At 26.0% G+C, this 18,036-nt stretch overlaps 1 protein-coding gene across 1 annotated transcript in view; it reads left to right on the forward strand.

Moving 5' to 3' along the window:
* Nucleotides 1-817: 817 nt before the first annotated feature.
* LOC132921412 (atrial natriuretic peptide receptor 1) overlaps nt 818-18,036 on the forward strand; it is a 280,157-nt gene continuing 262,938 nt past the window's right edge. The window contains exon 1 of the mRNA XM_060984432.1: nt 818-1,637. The gene's annotated coding sequence lies outside the window, so the exon portion shown is untranslated. The remainder of the gene's footprint in view (nt 1,638-18,036) is intronic.

Here is an 18,036-nt window from a genome sequence, read left to right on the forward strand (position 1 = left end):
CTATATACAAGTATTGACAATTACTATTTACTAAGCTGAACACGGGATAAGTCATAAGTACGATAGTTGAAAGAAGAATTAGGTGACAGTATTATGTACAATATATTAATGAGAAGTAGGTATTTATAAAGTTATAACTATTTAAGACTTTGAATTATTTTAATGCGTGGAAATAAACTATGAAACATTATGTTAATTATATGAATTTTAAAATACCTATGGAATTAATGCACGATAAAAGTTTTTTTTCCACTAAAATATTATATAGGTATTAGGTATAAAATTTGGCCAAAATCAACACCCCTCATCCCTGTCTAAATACATAATCTAAAACACAAGGAGACATTTGTGCGCGCTTAGATATAAAATAAAATTTTGCATTTAGAACGGCAATGTATCGAATCAAATTTGTATATCACCTACCTATTTAATACTTTGAATTCTCAGAGCGATGAATTCGTCCACATGTAAAATCATATTTTCCACAGCCCTGTCTACGGCATATTATGCATACCTATTATATTTATAGTTGACATCTCTATGACTCTATAATATACTCGTATACCCGCGACCCACTATTGAGCACCGCATAGATAGATATCATAATGGTATACTCAATAATATTGTAACGCGTAAACAAACTCTTTGGTGGCGGCGGCGGCGGTGGTGGCGTGTCGGTATATGATAATAATAATAATAATAATAATAATATCGTATACTGTTGTCGCGGCGGATCAACAGGTTTGAGAGGAAAACCGCCGAGCAATAGTCGGGAGAATGTAAAAATAGGGAGGGGTAAGGGGGGAAAAAGAAATGAAAATAAAAATTAAACGAAACGCGCGCGCGATGTCGCCGACGCCGACGCCGCCGCCAACAGCTGTCGGTAGCGGTAGTGAGGGGATATTATGCCGCGCGCACGCCGACGAAGAGACCTGATCGTCGTGTGGTCCGGACGTGCCGCAGCCGACAGAGCCAGTGCGTCGTGTTCGCTTCGCCGTCTCCGTCCGTTCGCGTTTTTACCTCGCCTCGCCGCTACGCGTATTTTAGGCACCGGGCACCTGTCGTTGTTATTATTATCGTCATCGACGTCGCCAAAGTCCGTCGGGCCGTCGTCGACATCAAGTCGACTCGTTGTGCGTTTATATAATTTTTTTTTTTTTTTTTTTTTGATACATTCGTTTTTCGATCAGAGTTCGCCGCGAGTATTCGAATTGCTCCGATATAGCAAACCCGTCCGTTGCTGCTGAACGACAGCCGGTCCCGTTCGCGGGTCGTCGGTTTTAAACGTGCCCGGTGGGAAGGAAGAACAAAAACGATATTGTTCTCCGTCGAAATCCGATTTTTTTCGCCGAGACGCCGCGTGTGCGGTTCGCCGTGTGTATAGCCGTAATATAATACGATTTATTATAGTGACGTCCGCCGTATACCTAGGTCTTAGAAAAATAAGAAATTAAAGATTTAACTGCCGTCGGCCAAAGGTTTTTACCTCGAGAACGATCATCTTCGCTCGGACATGTCCTGCCGGACAACGTGATCATCGGTTATCCTGGGTCGTGCGCCCGCTGCTTCCGAGGCCGACACGCAACATTATAGCTGCCACCACCGCTACTACCACAAAACGCCGCTGACGCATAGAGGTAAGACATCGATAATAATATGTTATTTTATTTTATTTTTAACACCGACTATAGAGAGATATACATCGTAATATTATGTATTGTTATTTTTATATATACACACATAAGTGATATTATGTTCCTTACTAAAGATTATTATATTGATCGGGAAAGACAATTCATCATGAATAATTGTATTACTAATAACGCATACGTTATACATAATATATTACATGATTGTATGCCTATTATACATCGCTGTAACACCCCAAATAATAATTAACGGTGTAAGAGCATAAGCAAACATTATTAAAAATAACTATCTACGTTAATATTACGAGTGATGATCTTCGAAGTATATAGTATTAGTTATAATTAACAATTATTTTCAAAGCATCAAAATGTTTACTTTTTTCATAATCTCAGTGCTTAATAGTATTGTAGTTTTGGCGCGAACCCAAGCCAATTTGCACTAGTGAAATTCCGAGTGCACTTTTAAGATGTTTGTTCGTCACCAAAATTATTTAGGTACACCTATATTGGATATTTATTCTACGTAATACGCCGTTTTGAAATGTTTTTTTTTTTTTTGTATTTTGTAGTCAAAATTCAGAGTTTTCGAGGGATTCAATAATATTTGAAATAGGATATGAATTATTTCTGACAACATAGCGATTTTGTACATGTTTAAATTTCTTAAAGAAATGACATAAAATGTTGATGTATCTAAAAATATTAAAGTGGACATAAAGAAAACAAAATAATATTAGATAGTATATACGAAGTATAATAATAAAGTATTCACATATAAAATGTTTTTTCATTAATATTTGTATTTTTATAAGTATTTATATCTTATTGATAATCAATCTATTTAAAACAAAAGCATTATAAATTTGGAAATAAAGTATATATTTGAAATATACAATTATTTGTTTTAAGGAATGAAATTTATTATTACCTGTTTTGTAAGTTAAATAAGTTCAAATTATTTTAAAATTAATAAAATGTGGGTCGAAAATAATTAATAAATAATAATAGAATTTTAATATAAATATTTAAATGATAAGCAGTACTTACTTAACTATGTATATTTAATACATTTACACTCGATTAAAATTTTTTAGTGAACTTCTTATCAAATACTTAGAACATGATGTATATTTAATAATAATAATTCATTGACAAAAATATAAAATATGTATATTAAATACTTGTACTTTCACAATTTACCGATTGCACTAATGGTTAATATATTTTAATAATATAAATATTTCAGTATTACATATATATATATATATATATATATTATATAATATATAATATTATACTGCCCTAAATAATATTTATTATTTTTATCTATTTTAATAATATAGTATTAAGAATAAATGCCTTTTAATTGGAAATTTAATATATTTATTTAAATACCTATTTAATTTAAGAAATATGTAGGATATTTTGTCATTATGAAAAATTAGTTAAAAATTCATAATTCATAGCACCTTAATTACGATATCGTATTCATATAATAAATTATATATTATTTACTACGTATATTATGTCATTGGAAAAATAATGAAGACATTTTATACACGATAACTAAAATTCATATTTTAATATTCTATAAACGTGTACTACACTATTACGTACATTTATTTTTAAACAAAATGCATATTAGGATGCAACTAAACTGTATATAGTTATATATTGAACAATGGATATTATTACTTTTATTGTTATTTGTTACACAAAATAAATATATAGGTACATCAGCAAGCGTATTATTAGTCAATTCTTTTTGTTAATATTTTGCAATAACCAATAAAATATCATTCACATGTTATGACACTTTTTTATTTTAAAATTGTATTTGAATAATCAACATTATACCATTTGAAAATATTGTTGACAGCTGTAGACCGATTGTTCGTTTGAGTATAATTGTTAGTGGAGTGGGAAATGTCAAATATATTGGGCATTTTGGATTTAGATTTTATGTTTACGACTATTGTTTAGGATTGCAGCTAAAAATTGTTATCTAGTCGGTTACTCAATTTTATTACCAATATGTTTATAGGTAATATCAGATATATAATATTTTCTGTATGAAAGTAAATTCGATTTTTGAATTAAATAAATGTATTCTTCCTATTATTATTTTTACGAGTGTTTGAGATATTTTATTTAAGTTACTCAAAATATCACTGAAGTGATGTTTTGACTGTAACTGTAATTTTTTCATCCATTTGGAAAATGTAGTTAGTTTTAAAAATATTCTAACATACGTTTGTAAGATTTTTTAACCAAACCCTGTGGAATAATTGCCAATGAAATAGTACAATTTATGGTTGGTTAAAGTTCTTCAGGAAATGCGCTAAGTGAAATTGTTTACGTTGCTTTATTAATTATTGTTGGAAACGATTCTCTTGGAATTCATTATTTATATAAATGTTCTGTTTAGTTGATCTTATTTTTTTTTTTACTATATTTGCAAACATTAAAATTATAGCTGTAGAGTTGTTCTAGTAATTTTGTATTTTTTTGTTGTATTTTTCAAAAATATATTTATTCAGAATATATTAAATTGTTTTTATAGCAAAGAGTAAGTAATTAAATAATAACATTATTTACAATATTGATATTATAGAACTTTAATTTTATAAATGAAATTATTTCGAATTGATTAATTTAAAAAAAGTAATTTATTCACTTATATTAATTTAATGAACTAATTAATTATTTTATGTATGTGTTAAATTCAGTTTTTTTTTATGTTAAATTTTAGGTAATTTTAGTAACAAGTAACTTATAGTTAGTTTGTATTTACTAAAAATTTTTATTCGTATTATTCGATATTTATTTTTATTACTTTTAAATTATAAACTTTTTAATAAAAAACAGCATATTATTTAAATTTTGATTTTTGGGATTTTTAAATAATAAACTTAAGTACCATATTTTATAGTTTTAAAAACCCATTATCATGGACCTATTATCCTTAATACACTAAGTTAAATAACTCAAACACTTGTCGCTAGAATTTTGATTTTGATATATTAAAACTTTCAGAAAAATGATTCGCTAAAAATAGTACAGTAAAAAGAGTAAGGAGGCTAATTTTAAAATAAATTTTGTATTTCTACAGTTTATTTTTAAGTACGTAGTAAAAAAAAAGCTGAAGAAATTTAAAATTTAGTCTTTAATTAAACTTGAAAATTCTAAAATCATTTTAAATAACTGCATTATTGAAGCAAAAAGGGGTAACTCAAGGCGAGAATGATTGGTAAATCACCCTGTAGAGTATAAAAAGGCTTGGGTCCGTAGAAACTTTTAAACTTTTCCTCGTTAATATTCTAAACTTTTCTACTTCTATATTTAATAACAAACTTCTTTAAAAAAAAAAAATTATCTATTGAGATGATCAGTACTTCAATTTATTGTGGTATAACTTTTATAATTTATTCATTACAAGCATTACAATTATTTGAAAATGTGTAATATATAATTATATTTATAACTTTAAAACAATATTAAAAATCATTATGATTTTAAAGTCGATAAGAAGATGATTTTATAATAACAATGACTACATTTAAAAATTGTCAATTTCTTAGAAATATTTTACCTAATGACACAGATAAATAATATATTAATCGAGAATGTTCTATTATTATTTTTAGTAAGAATTTGTATCGTGTATGAATTTTTCTAAATTTATTTAAATAGTTTATTAAATATTTTAGGTAAATATGTTTTTAAGATAAGATTATTTACTTTACAGCAATGAAGTATAAAATGTATTGTGCGTTTGTTAGTATTCGCTCATCTTCAAAACTGTTAGTCTGTTTATCCAATTGGCGTCGACGAATGTTGTTCATACGTATATATTCCTTGAAAACCGGGGAGTGTTCAAAATTTCATATTTAAATCTATATATATTACTTATAGGCAGGCAGATCTAGAATTTAAAAAGGGAAGAGCTAGAGTAAAAAATTTACTCCAAGTACATAAAAATATAGGCATTAAGTTTAAGTTATCTATGTATATTTTTAATAATTTATTTAATATTAATAATTATAATAATAACAAACTTTAATAAACATATCAAATTAAATTCAAAAATCCTTTGTCATCCTTCTAGATGGTCTTGAAAATATATTGATCACTTCATCAATATGTATCGGTATTTCTTTTTATGAATGTTTAAGACAGCTAAGCCGTTCAAACGCTTCTGACCTATGGTTGAACTCAAATATTTTTTTAAACGTTTTAATGACGAGAAACTTCTTTTAGCATTAGTTGATGTTTTTATAATAGGGAAAAATTCATCAGTTCATCACAGTGGTCAAGTTTCGTTCACGGTATCTGGTTTCACAGTTTGAATATTAAGCCATTTATTCTTCCAGATTTATATTTCTAATTTATTGTATGTGCATTTTTTGAGCTGACCAATCTTCTCTATTTATCATTGCACCTTTAATAATATTTCATTCATCATATATTGTATCAATTCTTCTAAAGGCATTGCTTCTCTAAGTTTTTCATTGAACCTTATTTTTAGTTTAGAAATCAAATGATTAATAAAAGGTAAAAAAAGAATTATTATCCTATACCATGGTATTTGGATCAGTCGTTTGAATATTACATCATGTATTTTGATGTCCACATAAACAAAGTATTAGGTTTGTAATGTATCATATTTAGGAATTATGTCCAACATAATATTTGTGAGTTACAGGCTACAGCTTTATTTGTTGCACATGTCAATTTGTACGTTTTTTTTACGTCTAATCTTTGTAATATTTTAAGCGCCTACTAACGAGATAGTGTTCCTTACTTTGACATTTTTTTTTGGCTCACGAAAATTGAATATTTAAATATAAGATCAGATTCATTACAAAACACAAAACACAAGATACTTTTATATAATACAGAGGTACTGAGAGCGAAGAAGGTAAAACCCATTCAACCCTGGATAGATTTATATCAAAAATCAATTAGGTACCTAAGCTATTATAATAAACAAAAAAATACATATTTAACTTAAATTTTTTCTATTAAATACCCAAACATTATATTACATATTTCTGTTTACAAAATATATTTATTAATTTATATATAAATATTAAATACATATTACACATATTACATTTTTTTTGGGGGGAGGGAGGAGCCTTTTGCCTTATTAAATAATTCGTTTAATTAAAAAAAATGGACTGATCCCAAAGTAAGTCCAATGAATAGTGATAACTGCGCATAAAAATAAATTTATATATGTAGTTTATAGATTCAACAACTGCATGACCAATTTTGACGAAAATTTCAGAAATTATTATTCAAAAACACGTAAAGAGTAGTTTTAAACATTTTTGAAAATATATTAAGTGTTACATTCAATAGGCGGATTGTTCATGTGGGAAATAATTCACAAAATGAAATCACCGACTCTGGTTCAACAGTGAACTGAGGTACACTAAAACTGAAATATACCTATCTAGTAAAGTATTTTATATTTTTTCATATTTTCATCGGGCGAAATTGGTTTGTATTAATTAGTATATTATGATAATTATGAAACTGAAATTAATAACTTGAAAACGTTTTTAGCATTACATTTCATTATTACCTATTTATTAGTTTCACCATTTTTAATTATAGTACTGGAGATAGGTAAATCAAAACTGTATTTATTTTAAATTTGTAAGCATTTTTTTTTTATTTCTAAAAAAAATAGTATATATTAATGCTATGTTTTTAGTGTTATTGGTTAGTTACATATATATTTACATAGTTTTATTTTTTTATTTTACTCGTAATACATATTACATATAGGTAATTCATCATTTAATATTTATCCATAAATATTATAATTTAAAATACTACAAGTTTATAATATAATGCCAGTACTGGTTGTATTTATTAGAATATTCATTCTTTCGCATGAATTGAGTATTAATTGTTACATTATTCTATAAATTGTTTTTATTTCTTTTAACATTTCAAATTTTGTAACCATTTCATGAAGTTTATTAATTGTGTTCTAAATTCAATGGAATTAATGTTAGTGACTCTTAATATAAATTCTTAGTATTGTGTTTTTAAAATTTCGATAATAACGACGTTTTTTACTTACTACAAATTTTGGTCGCAAGCTTAGTAATTTTACTTTATTTTAATAATTTAAATATTTTTTTTATAGATTGATTTAATTAATTAATACAATATAGGGTTGCTTAATGTGGATGTACCATTAGTTCGTATAAATACATTTTAAATATGTTGTTAGTGGACCACTGACCAATTGAAGTGAATTCATTTTCAATTACTAACTAATGACTTTCAATGTTAATAAATATTAACTAAAATCCTGAATTTTATATTGTTAGAATAATGTAATTATACAAGAAACTTCAATGTAGAATAGTTAAATAATTAATTAATTTAATTTACAAGTTTACAACACATATTTCACAATATAATCAGTGACAAAAATGTGTACCTACAACTGTTCTCTCATAGCTTACAATCCTTGTTATCATCATCTGTGGTGTAACGATATATTTTTAGTATCACATTACATATTAACTGTCTTCGATCATTATATTATTTTATTAGTAGTTAATATATTATTTGCAGTAATAATTTAGGTACATTGAATACGTAGGTAGTATGAACGTAGAGCGTAGGCTGCTTGTGAAGCCAGACGTGTACTTACTTGGAAAGGAATCAAAAGTTTTAGACCTCGGGAACGTTGGACGTAAGGATAACCTTTTTGGAAAAGTCATAATAATCTGGATTACATGTAAGGTTTCAAAACTATATTGGTCATATTCCAGTACAATATTCCATCCTATACATATTGTAATAATAAGGACTCAAAAATTGATTAGCTATGTATTATATTGTATATTATTATATAGTAATAAATGTAGAGAGTTTAATTATATGCTTGTATATTACTTAATAATTATTTATATGAATTTAAAATATATTTATTTTTACCTACTATAAATATTAAGCAATTTGATAATATTTTATACAAGATAATATATAATTTATTTATTGTACAATTATAGTATAATTTATGTTTTGAGTAGAGCAAAGAATATATTATTGTTGTGTTTTATATTGTGTATCCATAAAGATCTAAATGTCGAGGGTGGTTTCTGTTAAAATAGATAAAATTGGATCACGCGATAAATCTTTGTTCTATCTGAGACGAATTATAAAAAATTACTTATTAAATTCCCGGCGTAATAAATTAATATAAGTAACACTAGGAAAAACCTCGATTTTTTCAATTTGTCTTTTAAAAAATTTTCTTTTGTAACTGCAGTATGAATTTCTGTAATTCAGTACATTATAATTTTATCTATTCATATTGTTTCATTGTTTCATATTATATTCTTATTCTTAACTCATAAATTATCTTAATATGTTATTAAAAAAAAAATGTTATTTTAATCTATATGTTAAATATTGTAATCATTATGTTATGTTTACATTGTTTTTCTGTACCACACTGTTATATTTAAATTGTAATTGGGAATTATATTCCGTAAATAAAGATTAAATAAAGATTAAATAACTATTAAATTATTATTATTGAAATTATTTTAAATTTTCAACATTTTTTATTAAGGCTGATATAATTTTGTTTTTAATTTGAAAAATTCGAAGAAAATGTTTTATTTTTTTAAATAATAATAATTTCAAACGATCATAAAACAGTCCTTTCAGTTACAAAATTTAATAAAATCAATTTAAAAAATTTTGTTTATACATTTCTTTTTACTTTTCAAAATAATAAATGTTCACTAAAAAAACCACTCTGCATATGTTTTACTGGATATTATAATGCTTTCATTTATAAATTAAATTAATTTTTTCTACGTAGAACCTGAACAGATATATTATACTGAAGTGTCAACATTAACTAAATTTTGTATGTTTAAATTTTAAAAATAATAAAAGAAAAACAATGTATTTAATTTTCATAATATTTTAAATTTACTTAAATTGTTTGTTTCACATGATGTTATGAGTTATTATATAATTATTATTTGTAATAAATCTGGTACACATACTTGGAACAATATAAAGTGGTAATTAAAAAAGATATGTTAAATTTTTTTTAAAGATAAAATAATTTACTTAATAGTTTTTAATGCTTGACGTTTGATAAAACTAATGTTTAGCACAATAATAGTATAATCTAATAATAATTAAAAAAAATTAATAGCAGTTACAATATTTATAGCATAAAAGTTAAATTTATACTATTTACTTTAAACGATCATTATGCAAAATATTTTTATGTCTGCAGTGTGTCAGTGTGTGTCAAAATGTATCTTGTATATATATAATTCATTATAATATTGTTTTACGAACGTGTTTTAAAAAATTACAAATTCCTTGGATTATCTTGGTTTATCAAATAGTTAACAGTTTAATATTTCAAAAATTTTTTTACCACTATAATGATTTCATTAGTTGTAATTAAACAATCAATGTTCGTGCATGGTGCTGTGTATGCGCTAATAAATTTACATTTAAATTATTATTCAGGTGATGAACTTGAATGAGTTGAACGTATATAATATGCTTTGATACAGTAATATAGGTATAATATATAAATATACATATTGTAAATTATTAATTGATTGTGACGTATAAAAATTGTTTTTATATTAGTCGTAGTACAAAAACGTATCCTTTTAAACGTAATATATGATTACAGATGAGTGCTCGTATTTTGATTTTAACGTTTTTAAATTGACAATGACTCTATTTCTTCGTTTAAAGAATCTATCTGTTTACTGATCGACGATAATAGGTAGACGTTAAATACGTTTTTATATTAATGGCGTATGGTTTATGTTTGCGTTGAGTTTACACATATAGATGTATAATAGATAAAAAGTATGAACACATTTGGAAGAACGATGTTTCTTTAAACATTTATACATTATGGTTGTTTGCGTTCATACTGGGGTTTGTACGTCATATTTATCACAACTAACAAAATTGTTCTACTATAAAAGCATTAAACTTCGAAACGTTTGTCTGTTTCATATTGTGTAGACTCATTGACTTTTAGAAACTTTTGTAGTTCAAACTATAATAAATCATTGTGTAAAAATATTTTTATGGTTACACACTAAGACATTAATATAACCATCTTATTAATCCTTTAATCTTCATTATATTTTAAATAAATATTAGCAGATATTATTTAATTATTATTTCATTATTACTAAAGTTTTTTTTTATTGGTGCATTGATTTGTTGTTGTTTTTTTTTTTGAATTGGTATGGTTTATTAACTGTTTGAAAAAAAGTATAAATTAAAACGCATAGTATTTGAATAAATGTATACATTATAATATTTTATTATTATTCAATTATAAATAGGTAAACAGGCAACAGCTGATATATATATATATATATATACGTGTACAAGTCGTATAAAAGTTATCGAATAGTTCAGCGTTATATTATTTAATATACATAACGGTTTATCATCATAATAATAATATACGAGTTCTAGTTTGCATTGTATGCAATTCGAGTTTATCGCGTAATCTTAAATGAGTTTTGTTCAGTTCTCATTAAAGACTATAACACGTGCAGACTAATTATATTATTACTAAATCGAATTCGCAATTCTCAGGTGTGTGTGACGACACCGACGGCAGCAGTGGCGACGTCTCTGTCGTTATCAACTATACCGACACCGTGTGACGGCCGTCATTATAGGTATGATAATTTTGTTGTGTTCCTACCGGAGCATTGCGCGGTCCTGCGCAAACCACCCGGGCGCTCGTGTAAAATAGAAAGTGCACGGCCAGACGTCGGCGGTTAAGCATATAATTAACTTTGTCGTCGGACCGATACGAATTTCGGAGAAAAATAGCGTATATGTATACATTTTATAATACATAATAGTATATTATAATAAGTAATGCGCACGTACACACGAGCACTATCGCGTTTATACCGAATAACAACATAATAAATAATAATAACTTACTGTTGTGGAATATTATATAGATCATCGTCGTATATCGAAACGAGGAATAAAAAACAATTAACCATTATAATTAAACTTATCAACTATTTTTTTTTTGTTTTTAACCATTTATTCGCCAAGTGTATGTCATGTGTTATCTGATGTACAAATGTTAACAATTTCAAATCTGAATACCTATAAGTTTAGATGGTTTGATGTCAGGAAAACTTGAAAAAAATAAAAATAAACAGTGTGTATACGAGTAATAATGCCACAGTAGTTATTACGCAGTAAAATTTAAGATGGCTTCTAACGATCACCTTTTTTGCACACCACTTCCTCGCCACTTGCAATATAACGGGGTGTGACTTACGATAACACGTTCCGTTGTTTCGCAGAGCTTAATTGTTATTATCCTGTTTTCGGACGATTGTCAGTTTGTCACCGGCAGGAGGTCTTTGTGCTCGTTGTTTTCGGAAAAATAAAAAATAAATACCCACCATTGTTGGTGTTTATTTTAGGTTTAGGTATTATACACATGTATACACCATATATTTATTCGTACATATAGAAACTTTGACCTGATTTGAATGTGTGGATTTATTAATCGCATGTATAAAATATCGAATATTTTGTATTTTTTTTTAATAATCAAGAGATGCGATAAAAAGCTAAAAAAAAATTCAAAATAATAACTGATAAAAATATTAATATGGTTAATATTATTACGATTGTTGACCTGAAAGATATTATCTCTCTCCCTTTTCACCGATCCCCTCCGCCCCACGAATTTGATCGCTGTCCATTGCCCTTTGGCTGTCATGACCGAATATAATTTATACTGCATAACATACGATTGTCATCACAACAGTATTGGGATATCACGACCATGGAATGCTGATATTATATTATATACATAATATACCTACCTACCTATATTACCAGTATTACCTAATATGCACGCTTAAACCATCTGCATTATTGAATGACGTGATGTATAGTATAGGCACCTAATAATTATTGTACGAATAACATAATGTTTTTAACACATTCGAGGTTAGGTTGCCTCGATCGCATGATATACCTATTTTTTTATCTACGAGTATATGATATTCTTGACGTCGCAATACAATAATAATACATTGTAAAATCGAGGCAAATCTGTCAATTGCGGTTTGTGATGATAATATTGTGTGTTTATTATTAATATTATTTATTTTGTTGATTCGCCGCCAAATGGGAGATGTCACATACCGGGAAGCGCAATGATAACGGGTTATTAGCAAAACGCGTGGGCATAAATGTAAGCCGTGTGGTAATAAACGGTATATTATGTGCATCGGAAGTGTGGTGGCTCGGTCGCTCAGCTACGGGTTCTATACTACAATATATATTAATAATAATCTCGACAATTCACATTTTTAGAAATTTTCTTCATTTTTTAAGAGTATTTTAAGATTATTAAGGCGTTTAATACAAAGTCTGGATTTCCTTTAAATTTTTGGTATAAAATTTGTAATTAAAAAAGTAATTTTTTAGCGTGCTAACAAGGTTTAACTAATTGAATATTATTATTTTTTAATCGTAATTTTTTAAACGGATTCATACGCCAAAAAAATACCAAAATCACGAGTGGTGATGTTAAATTCAATGAGAACAATTCGTTTTTCAGAATAAAAGTACAAAAAAATTAATTTTAAGCAAATTGTAAGTCATGTAAAACTTTTTTTTTTAAATGTTATAATAATATTTTTGGTTTCAAAACTTATTAAAATAAAATAATATTGATATTATTTTGAAATTTTGGGGCATTTATTGGATTTTTTAGGCCACTTTATTTTCAGTTTTAATTATAACTAATGGTATTATAATATTATTATGAATATTCACGGGGCAGTGTACACTGCGGCGATCGTCGCAGCCGTTGCCGCGGGACCGGTGTATGCTCTATACCACGGATGTCGTACGTAATCCCACGCGATCTCCGTGTACAGAACGATGTAATCCTCTCGCAGCACTTCAACTAAAAGACTGTACAACATAGTGCTCGAACCCTTTTGTCCTTCTTTAACCCTCCTAACCCACACGCCGAGAACGTTTTCTTCGTCCATGGTTGTAAACTTCGAACGACGCTATTATTATATAGTTGTATGTACGCCCCGCCGAAAACGACCGCTGCATAATATTGTTTTTTTGTTGTTTTATCGGCTTTCAGTATTTTACAGATTATATTATTATTATTAAACTCGACGATTATGCGATTATAACATAATTAGGCGCGTGCACAAGGTAGTCGATAAGAAAATTAAAAATAAGTACCTCTACACCTAACGCGATAATTTTAAAGAATATCAAATTTCAACAGTCACTATACCAAAAATGAATTGGTGCTTAGAATAGAATAATAATAATAATAAAAATATGCAAACTATTACGAGGAAAATGTTATTGTTTTTTTTTTTTTTTTTTGGAATTTCAAAACAACGATAGAGCGTTTAGAGAAGAACCCTCGAACAACTCGAATAATAGATTAGGCATATATGTGAGAAAATACGAATACATTTTATTTCCACGTAGAGTACTTACACGAAAGAAAATATTGAGTGAAAACTGTAAGTGAGGTACCTACACGTCTATAAAAAACAATATTGTCGACTATTGGCTATTTTCTGTTTTAAGACTTGGTTTCGTTTATGATTCCAGATTTAGCATTTTTAAAAACTAGTTAACATTTGTAGGTAATTAATTGCTTCATATTATTATTGTACCAGGATAGCGTTAGTTGGTATGTCGTTGTATACAACAACAAATGATGCAGGACTCGATTTTGTTCCATATACATCCACATCTACTTTAGGTCTTCAGACCATCTTTAGATATCGGACGTGTGATGGAACGTGTATGATATTATTATCATGATGTTATACACTTTAGCATTTTGGCTTGAATTTACTTGAATATAGACAAACATAAACTAAGATGTTTTTGAAAAACCAAAAATGATACTTAAAACACTTAAATATACCAGATACAACCAATATATGTTACTTATTTATTCTGCTTGAAATTAAAAATATATTTGAAAACCACATAAAACGACATTGACCAATACTTGGAAAGTATTACAAACCAATATTATACGTATATTTAATTTTTCTTTCAGACTAATGATTACTGTGATTAAAAAATAGATTATAAATGCATACTCGTATATAATTTATAAAATAAAATTAATTATCATACTTTGATAAATTTAATATTGTACATTTTGACAATTATTTATACTGCCTACATATTAAAAGATGTTTTTCAAAAAAATATTTGTTACTAAAACGTATTATTCATATTAGCATTCAAATAGACTAAAATATTATATAATTATCAGTTTATCACTTATCTTATCGTTATCATCATGCATAATTATTTAAAAAAATAAAATATTTAATACGATTAGTGGGAAAATTTTAAGTCACAAATATGAGAACATAAGTGGGTAATACAAATTTAATTCAATTTTTTAAATTATTTATTTTAATAATATTACATTTTATACAATCTATTAATTCCATTTTCGGTAATAAAAAAAAAATTAAGACAATAACATAAGGAATCTTGTATTTTGTCATTGAAAGATGTGACTGTAATGGATGTGTTAAATTTTAATTTGATCTAAATCATTGCATATGATATCAAATATTTATAAATAAAAGAGCTAAAATATTTTGAAAATTATATTACGTTTAGAAAAATATACGAATAGTAATATAAATGATTTTGACGAAAATCGGTGTTGCGTAGATACTTCATCATAAAAGTATTGAACTTGATTAACTACTAGAAACCACATTCAATATTGAAGCATTTTTATTTGGTACAAAAAGTGTCTTTAGAGTTAGACACAAATACATATATAATTGTAAGACGAATATATTCCTCGACTCGATCATAATCTAAAATAAACCTTTACTATTTGAATTGTAATATTGGTTCAAACATATTTTTATAATAAATTTATTCGTACAATTGGAAATTATCACATTATTAATTGAATATATTTTTTCGATCTATTTTAAAATCATAAGACCTTAAGGAGCAGTTAAGTACACATAACATTTATCAAAACATATTTTACATTTTATCGAAAATTGTGAATTTTTATTTTCATAATTTAAACACAGTTTGATTATTATACTTTGATTGGAACTCAAAATAAAACAAAACACTTCAAATTTTCATTATATTACTATAAATATATAATATGTATATATTTATTATTAATATTGTATCTATTATTATTTTTAATTGTAATAATTTAGTTTACTGTCAAATCCTTTATATATATGTATTGATAGTAATTAAATATTTGGGTGTTTTTTCGAACTTATTTCTACTAATATCACTTAAATTCATAACAGTTTTTTTAAAAGCCATTATGCGTATCATCTATGCATATCGGTTTCAATAAAATTTATGTGATTTATTCTAAATACAACTATTGATAAATATTGATCTATTATTCTTTGAACTCTATAATCAGAAGTTGGTAACTAATATATCTTAATTCACTATTTAAATCTGATACATTTAACATGTGCTACTTAATATGAGCTACTTTCAGAAACCAAACTCAAGTGATTTAACTTATAGTTAAAAACTTCAAATAATTCATTGGAGCTATTTGTTCAATATTATTGAAAAGAATATAGACATTGATATGATATTTTCATGTTTGACAAACAATAAAATTAAAATATTGAAAATTAAGGTATACATATTTCTCATACGATAAATTTGGCTCTGATATATTAGATTTTTACCTTTATTTATTGTTTATTAGAGTTCAAAAAAAGTCTTAATAATTGTTATAACTTATAATTATCGTAAATTTAAAAATAATGTTGAAAACAAATATAATATAGAGTAAATACCTACTAAAAATTTTTTAAAAACAGTAGTATTATTATTTATTACGTTAAAATAGTCTCCAACAGATTCAAAAAAATTGTATTTTGATATTTTTTTAAAGTGACATAGATAATTATTATGTAAGAGTGCATTTAACAATGAAGTGAATGAGAATACCAAATCTGTGAACAGTGTATAATATGAAACTTCCTAAATTTCATTATGTACATTATTTTCATTATTTTATTGTCTTCGAGTAACACTGAGTATAAGTACTTAAAAGGTTTTGTTTAACTTAGCTGGAGGTAAAATCTTTAGAAAATAACGTATTATTTTTTAAATATAAAACCACGATAATGAAGAGCAGAAGCTTAATAAATTAAACAGAATCATCTTATTTAAACTGTTAACATAAAAATATAATCGGTACAAGTATAACATAGAATAAAAAAAATTATGAAAAAATAAAATAAAACCAGTTTCAATATATTACAGTTACTTTAGACTAATACATTTTATGAATGGGAATTACATTATGACAATTAATTCAGTTGAAACAGGCGTATAATAAATTAAAATGTTTACACATACAATATTAAAATTAATAATTTATAATTATACCATACCTTAGTTCTGGTTTCATGTAATGACCTAACTAGTTATATTATATGTTTGTATATTTGTCATTACTTAATGATAATCTAATAAAATAAAGCTATAAGGTCATACATATATAGGTATTGGTCAATTGTCTCAAGCAATCAAAGGATCGCCTTGGTGCAAGATAGTTGTGTACTATTATTTAAATAAACGTTAAAAATATTATCAAACCACTATTCTAACCAGGATAATAAAAATAAAAATTGATAGCTTACTAACAATACTTCATTGACTCTAAATGCATTTTAAGAAATGAAAAAATACAAAAATAATTTTTTAAGATTAAATACAATTTGTATTGAATTTTCAGTTTGTGCTATATTACTAAAAACCTAGAAAATCGTTACTATTAAAAAAAAAAAAAGATCCTACAACTTTTACAAAATCAATATTATAATAAATTATCTATTCGTACCTAACCAATAGGTGCCACTGAAACTAAAATATATACGACAAAGTGAGTTTAACGTTAATCATATACTTGTTTTAGGTACTATTTATAATATTTTAATTCAAAATATTTGAAACAGAATCTATAATAATTAAGTTAGTATAAAAAAAAAATAAAAAACTTAAAAAGATTTTGTAATTTAAACTTAATTTAAATAAAATTTGATTAAACAAAACAATCATTACCTACTTTGAATCGCTAATAGAATAAAATTAATTACCTATACTTAGGTCTTTTCATTATTAAAAATAATATACACATATATTATATTGTAATATCTCCCTCGGCCCGTTCAGAATTTAAAATGTAAAATATTTTAGGAAATTAATAAATTATTAAAGTAGGTTCACGGAAAAGCAATACAAATTTTTTATAATTGAAATGATATATAGA

Source organism: Rhopalosiphum padi, chromosome 2 (assembly GCF_020882245.1).
Source record: "Rhopalosiphum padi isolate XX-2018 chromosome 2, ASM2088224v1, whole genome shotgun sequence".
NCBI classification, from domain to species: domain Eukaryota; kingdom Metazoa; phylum Arthropoda; class Insecta; order Hemiptera; family Aphididae; genus Rhopalosiphum; species Rhopalosiphum padi.